Source organism: Lithobates pipiens, unplaced genomic scaffold (genome assembly GCF_037356315.1).
Source record: "Lithobates pipiens isolate NorthernLeopardFrog02 unplaced genomic scaffold, aLitPip1_a1.2 Scaffold_19, whole genome shotgun sequence".
Classification (NCBI taxonomy): Eukaryota; Metazoa; Chordata; class Amphibia; order Anura; family Ranidae; genus Lithobates; species Lithobates pipiens.
In genome coordinates, this window is record NW_027507764.1 from 7,214,091 (window position 1) to 7,221,573 (window position 7,483).

The 7,483-nt window shown below is 48.0% G+C and overlaps 4 non-coding genes across 4 annotated transcripts; all 4 read right to left on the reverse strand.

The window, feature by feature from the left end:
• TRNAP-AGG (transfer RNA proline (anticodon AGG)) lies at window positions 1-72 on the reverse strand. The gene has a single exon. It is a non-coding gene; the product is annotated as a tRNA-Pro (tRNA).
• Window positions 73-1,949: 1,877 nt separating this feature from the next.
• Window positions 1,950-2,021, reverse strand: TRNAP-AGG (transfer RNA proline (anticodon AGG)). Its single transcript has one exon. It is a non-coding gene; the product is annotated as a tRNA-Pro (tRNA).
• Window positions 2,022-5,026: 3,005 nt separating this feature from the next.
• On the reverse strand, window positions 5,027-5,098 carry TRNAP-AGG (transfer RNA proline (anticodon AGG)). The gene has a single exon. It is a non-coding gene; the product is annotated as a tRNA-Pro (tRNA).
• A 1,776-nt stretch (window positions 5,099-6,874) lies between these two features.
• On the reverse strand, window positions 6,875-6,946 carry TRNAP-AGG (transfer RNA proline (anticodon AGG)). The gene has a single exon. It is a non-coding gene; the product is annotated as a tRNA-Pro (tRNA).
• Window positions 6,947-7,483: the final 537 nt, after the last annotated feature.

The window sequence follows — 7,483 nt, forward strand, 5'->3', positions numbered from 1 at the left end:
GGGCTCGTCCGGGATTTGAACCCGGGACCTCTCGCACCCTAAGCGAGAATCATACCCCTAGACCAACGAGCCAGCTGTATACAGATGTTCATATACAGATGTTCATATACAGATGTTCATATACAGATGTTCATATACTGCCACATCAGCAGCAGCCTGACCTGGGATCAGATGACACAGTCAGTGGGATGGCGAGTGCTGAGGTGTGGTGCAGCTCATTCATAACTCACACAATCTTCTTTAACACATGACATGGAGCTTCTATTGTTTGGCCCTCTTGAGGTGTCAGGGGCCCCTCTTGAGGCCCCCTATAATTTTCAGGTGGACCACCATTGCTGTAGACTGTAGGAGAGGATATGCCAGCGATGACAATGTTTCTATAGCTGACGTCTGTTTCTTCAGATCACAGATTTTTATGAAGAATGAAATATTTCTCACCGACCAAATGAAAGGAAATCATAAGACATCGGCGACATTTATTTCTCTGATATAAATCATAAAGAGGAACTCTACATGAAATGTCTGGATTAGTGATGAGTGGGGGTTGGAATTTTCAGGAAATCTCATTATTTTATTTTCTGTATAATGAAGATATTGAGGGAGAGGGGGCAGAAGAACCACCGGGGATAGGAGGGGGAGCTTCAATAACTCTATGTACCCCTAAAACACCCAACACACCCACCTCATTTAGCCTCTCCCATCGCCCCCCCCCCCCCCCCGAAATTATGTTAAAAGAACAATATACTCCCCCCTCTCCCAGAATGAACCAGCCTGATGCCCAGGGACAGTGGCGGCTGGCGCCCCATTTTTGGGGGGGTGTCAAACAAACCACCTGCCAAACTCCCCCCAAAGAATTTGCCACCCCTCTCCCTTGTTTGATCGGTCAACCCCCCCCCCCCCTTCTTTGCTCGCTTGTTCTTCAGCTCACCAGCCCGGCACTTTCCCCTTCTAGGCCGCAGGCAACACTTTCTCCTCAGGGGCTTCACCCTGTGTCTCCTCCTCCTCTTAGCTTCACAGCAGCTTCACCCTGTGTCTCCTCCTCCTCGGCTTCACAGCAGCTTCACCCTGTGTATCCTGCTCCTTGGCTTCACAGCAGCTTCACTCTGTGTCTCCTGCTCCTCGGCTTCACAGCAGCTTCACCCTGTGTCTCCTGCTCCTCGGCTTCACAGCAGCTTCACCCTGTGTCTCCTGCTCCTCGGCTTCACAGCAGCTTCACCCTGTGTCTCCTGCTCCTCGGCTTCACAGCAGCTTCACCCTGTGTCTCCTGCTCCTCGGCTTCACAGCAGCTTCACCCTGTGTCTCCTGCTCCTCGGCTTCATAGCAGCTTCACCCTGTGTCTCCTGCTCCTAGGCTTCATAGCAGCTTCACCCTGCGTCTCCTCCTCTTTAGCTTCAAAGCAGCTTCACCCTGCGTCTCCTCCTCTTTAACTTCAAAGCAGCTTCACCCTCTGTCTCCTGCTCCTCGGCTTCATAGCGGCTTCACCCTACATCTCCTCCTTAGCTTCATGGCAGCTTCACCCCGTGTCTCCTGCTCCTCGGCTTTATAGCGGCTTCACCCTACATCTCCTCCTCCTCGGCTTCACCCTGTGTCTCCTGCATTCCGGCTTCATAGCGGCTTGACCGAGACCCGAGAACTCAGCACAGGGATGGTGGGAACCCCTCATAATGGGGACAGCGGGTGCACAGACCCGGGAACTCAGCACAGGGATGGTGGGAACCCCTCATAATGGGCACAGCGGGTGTACAGACCCGGGAACCCAGCACAGGGATGGTGGGAACCCCTCATAATGGGCCTCCATTTGATTCATTTATATTCTGAATTCTCTATTGTGTTCAGTTCTGATGAGTTTGGAAAACTTCTTCGGATGTTTTTGATATTTCTTTTTATACTTTTTATATTCATAAATCTCCCCCTATTCCTCCAATGTTGTATTATAATGAAAAAACATGGGGCTCGTCCGGGATTTGAACCCGGGACCTCTCGCACCCTAAGCGAGAATCATACCCCTAGACCAACGAGCCAGCTGTATACAGATGTTCATATACAGATGTTCATATACAGATGTTCATATACTGCCACATCAGCAGCAGTCTGACCTGGAATCAGATGACACAGTCAGTGGGATGGCGGGTGCTGAGGTGGCCTGACCTGGGATCAGATGACACAGTCAGTGGGATGGCGGGTGCTGAGGTGTGGTGCAGCTCATTCATAACTCACACAATCTTCTTTAACACATGACATGGAGCTTCTATTGTTTGGCCCTCTTGAGGTGTCAGGGGCCCCTCTTGAGGCCCCCTATAATTTTCAGGTGGACCACCATTGCTGTAGACTGAAGGAGAGGATATGCCAGCGATGACAATGTTTCTATAGCTGACGTCTGTTTCTTCAGATCACAGATTTTTATGAAGAATGAAATATTTCTCACCGACCAAATTAAAAGAAATCATAAGACATCGGCGACATTTATTTCTCTGATATAAATCATAAAGAGGAACTCTACATGAAATGTCTGGATTAGTGATGAGTGGGGGTAGGATTTCAGGAAATCTCATTATTTTCTTTTCTGTTATTTTCTACAATCCAGAAACCAACATCTCTAGAAAATGAAATTATAATTTGATAAAGACCAAACATGACATAAATCGGAGGTCCGTATCACCTCGAAGATTTCTTGTGACCGTCTGCCTTCCATACATTATATCATATGATGCATATTTGTATCAAACTGTTTACTATAACCTTAAATATTTGTATAAACACTTATTATCCATATAATGTCATCAATAATGGAAGTTGTATGTGTAGCTCTGGCTGCCGGAGGACCCTTTATGCCGCTCAGCAGAATATTTCACCAGCCACAGATGGTTGCTTCCCCTGTGTAATGGACTATGCAGGGAGAGAGGCCCAGAACTTTCATTGGCTGCAACCACTAGACCCGCTCATAGCAGTAGGGATTGGCTGTTGGTGAGTAGCTGTAAGCCCGTGTTCAGGGCTCAGGGTTGTATTGCTCCTGTGGGGTGCGATCCTGATAGAGCTGCACTGAACACATGGCAGATATCAGGACTGGGGGCTGTTGGGGGTCCCTTTGCTGTGCAAACTACAGAGCTCAGAACTGAGGATTGTCTGCAAAAGACATTGCTGTTGGATGCAGTGCTAAGGGAACTCAGCACAGGGATGGTGGCAACCCCTAAACATGGGCACAGCGGGTGTACAGACCCGAGAACTCAGCACAGGGATGGTGGGAACCCCTCATAATGGGCACAGCCGGTGTACAGACCCGGGAACTCAGCACAGGGATGGTGGGAACCCCTCTTAATGGGCACAGCGGGTGTACAGACCCGAGAACTCAGCACAGGGATGGTGGGAACCCCTCATAATGGGCCTCCATTTGATTCATTTATCTTCTGAATTCTCTATTGTGTTCAGTTCTGATGAGTTTGGAAAACTTCTTCGGATGTTTTTGATACTTTTTATATTCATAAATCTCCCCCTATTCCTCCAATGTTGTATTATAATGAAAAAACATGGGGCTCGTCCGGGATCTCTCGCACCCTAAGCGAGAATCATACCCCTAGACCAACGAGCCAGCTGTATACAGATGTTCATATACAGATGTTCATATACTGCCACATCAGCAGCAGCCTGACCTGGGATCAGATGACACAGTCAGTGGGATGGCGGGTGCTGAGGTGTGGTGCAGCTCATTCATAACTCACACAATCTTCTTTAACCCATGAAATGGAGCTTCTATTGTTTGTCCCTCTTCAGGTTTCAGGGGCCCCTCTTGAGGCCCCCTATAATTTTCAGGTGGACCACCATTGCTGTAGACTGAAGGAGAGGATATGCCAGCGATGACAATGTTTCTATAGCTGACGTCTGTTTCTTCAGATCACAGATTTTTATGAAGAATGAAATATTTCTCACCGACCAAATTAAAAGAAATCATAAGACATCGGCGACATTTATTTCTCTGATATAAATCATAAAGAGGAACTCTACATGAAATGTCTGGATTAGTGATGAGTGGGGGTAGGATTTCAGGAAATCTCATTATTTTCTTTTCTGTTATTTTCTACAATCCAGAAACCAACATATCTAGAAAATGAAATTATAATTTGATAAAGACCAAACATGACATAAATCGGAGGTCCGTATCACATCGAAGATTTCTTGTGACCGTCTGCCTTCCATACATTATATCATATGATGCATATTTGTATCAAACTGTTTACTATAACCTTAAATATTTGTATAAACACTTATTATCCATATAATGTCATCAATAATGGAAGTTGTATGTGTAGCTCTGGCTGCCGGAGGACCCTTTATGCCGCTCAGCAGAATATTTCACCAGCCACAGATGGTTGCTTCCCCTGTGTAATGGACTATGCAGGGAGAGAGGCCCAGAACTTTCATTGGCTGCAACCACTAGACCCGCTCATAGCAGTAGGGATTGGCTGTTGGTGAGTAGCTGTAAGCCCATGTTCAGGGCTCAGGGTTGTATTGCTCCTGTGGGGTGCGATCCTGATAGAGCTGCACTGAACACATGGCAGATATCAGGACTGGGGGCTGTTGGGGGTCCCTTTGCTGTGCAAACTACAGAGCTCAGAACTGAGGATTGTCTGCAAAAGACATTGCTGTTGGATGCAGTGCTAAGGGAACTCAGCACAGGGATGGTGGCAACCCCTAAACATGGGCACAGCGGGTGTACAGACCCGAGAACTCAGCACAGGGATGGTGGGAACCCCTCATAATGGGCACAGCGGGTGTACAGACCCGGGAACTCAGCACAGGGATGGTGGGAACCCCTCTTAATGGGCACAGCGGGTGTACAGACCCGAGAACTCAGCACAGGGATGGTGGGAACCCCTCATAATGGGCCTCCATTTGATTCATTTATCTTCTGAATTCTCTATTGTGTTCAGTTCTGATGAGTTTGGAAAACTTCTTCGGATGTTTTTGATACTTTTTATATTCATAAATCTCCCCCTATTCCTCCAATGTTGTATTATAATGAAAAAACATGGGGCTCGTCCGGGATTTGAACCCGGGACCTCTCGCACCCTAAGCGAGAATCATACCCCTAGACCAACGAGCCAGCTGTATACAGATGTTCATATACAGATGTTCATATACAGATGTTCATATACAGATGTTCATATACTGCCACATCAGCAGCAGCCTGACCTGGGATCAGATGACACAGTCAGTGGGATGGCGAGTGCTGAGGTGTGGTGCAGCTCATTCATAACTCACACAATCTTCTTTAACACATGACATGGAGCTTCTATTGTTTGGCCCTCTTGAGGTGTCAGGGGCCCCTCTTGAGGCCCCCTATAATTTTCAGGTGGACCACCATTGCTGTAGACTGTAGGAGAGGATATGCCAGCGATGACAATGTTTCTATAGCTGACGTCTGTTTCTTCAGATCACAGATTTTTATGAAGAATGAAATATTTCTCACCGACCAAATGAAAGGAAATCATAAGACATCGGCGACATTTATTTCTCTGATATAAATCATAAAGAGGAACTCTACATGAAATGTCTGGATTAGTGATGAGTGGGGGTTGGAATTTTCAGGAAATCTCATTATTTTATTTTCTGTATAATGAAGATATTGAGGGAGAGGGGGCAGAAGAACCACCGGGGATAGGAGGGGGAGCTTCAATAACTCTATGTACCCCTAAAACACCCAACACACCCACCTCATTTAGCCTCTCCCATCGCCCCCCCCCCCCCCCCGAAATTATGTTAAAAGAACAATATACTCCCCCCTCTCCCAGAATGAACCAGCCTGATGCCCAGGGACAGTGGCGGCTGGCGCCCCATTTTTGGGGGGGTGTCAAACAAACCACCTGCCAAACTCCCCCCAAAGAATTTGCCACCCCTCTCCCTTGTTTGATCGGTCAACCCCCCCCCCCTTCTTTGCTCGCTTGTTCTTCAGCTCACCAGCCCGGCACTTTCCCCTTCTAGGCCGCAGGCAACACTTTCTCCTCAGGGGCTTCACCCTGTGTCTCCTCCTCCTCTTAGCTTCACAGCAGCTTCACCCTGTGTCTCCTCCTCCTCGGCTTCACAGCAGCTTCACCCTGTGTATCCTGCTCCTTGGCTTCACAGCAGCTTCACTCTGTGTCTCCTGCTCCTCGGCTTCACAGCAGCTTCACCCTGTGTCTCCTGCTCCTCGGCTTCACAGCAGCTTCACCCTGTGTCTCCTGCTCCTCGGCTTCACAGCAGCTTCACCCTGTGTCTCCTGCTCCTCGGCTTCACAGCAGCTTCACCCTGTGTCTCCTGCTCCTCGGCTTCATAGCAGCTTCACCCTGTGTCTCCTGCTCCTCGGCTTCATAGCAGCTTCACCCTGTGTCTCCTGCTCCTAGGCTTCATAGCAGCTTCACCCTGCGTCTCCTCCTCTTTAGCTTCAAAGCAGCTTCACCCTCTGTCTCCTGCTCCTCGGCTTCATAGCGGCTTCACCCTACATCTCCTCCTTAGCTTCATGGCAGCTTCACCCCGTGTCTCCTGCTCCTCGGCTTTATAGCGGCTTCACCCTACATCTCCTCCTCCTCGGCTTCACCCTGTGTCTCCTGCATTCCGGCTTCATAGCGGCTTGACCGAGACCCGAGAACTCAGCACAGGGATGGTGGGAACCCCTCATAATGGGCACAGCGGGTGCACAGACCCGGGAACTCAGCACAGGGATGGTGGGAACCCCTCATAATGGGCCTCCATTTGATTCATTTATATTCTGAATTCTCTATTGTGTTCAGTTCTGATGAGTTTGGAAAACTTCTTCGGATGTTTTTGATATTTCTTTTTATACTTTTTATATTCATAAATCTCCCCCTATTCCTCCAATGTTGTATTATAATGAAAAAACATGGGGCTCGTCCGGGATTTGAACCCGGGACCTCTCGCACCCTAAGCGAGAATCATACCCCTAGACCAACGAGCCAGCTGTATACAGATGTTCATATACTGCCACATCAGCAGCAGTCTGACCTGGAATCAGATGACACAGTCAGTGGGATGGCGGGTGCTGAGGTGGCCTGACCTGGGATCAGATGACACAGTCAGTGGGATGGCGGGTGCTGAGGTGTGGTGCAGCTCATTCATAACTCACACAATCTTCTTTAACACATGACATGGAGCTTCTATTGTTTGGCCCTCTTGAGGTGTCAGGGGCCCCTCTTGAGGCCCCCTATAATTTTCAGGTGGACCACCATTGCTGTAGACTGAAGGAGAGGATATGCCAGCGATGACAATGTTTCTATAGCTGACGTCTGTTTCTTCAGATCACAGATTTTTATGAAGAATGAAATATTTCTCACCGACCAAATTAAAAGAAATCATAAGACATCGGCGACATTTATTTCTCTGATATAAATCATAAAGAGGAACTCTACATGAAATGTCTGGATTAGTGATGAGTGGGGGTTGGAATTTTCAGGAAATCTCATTATTTTCTTTTCTGTTATTTTCTACAATCCAG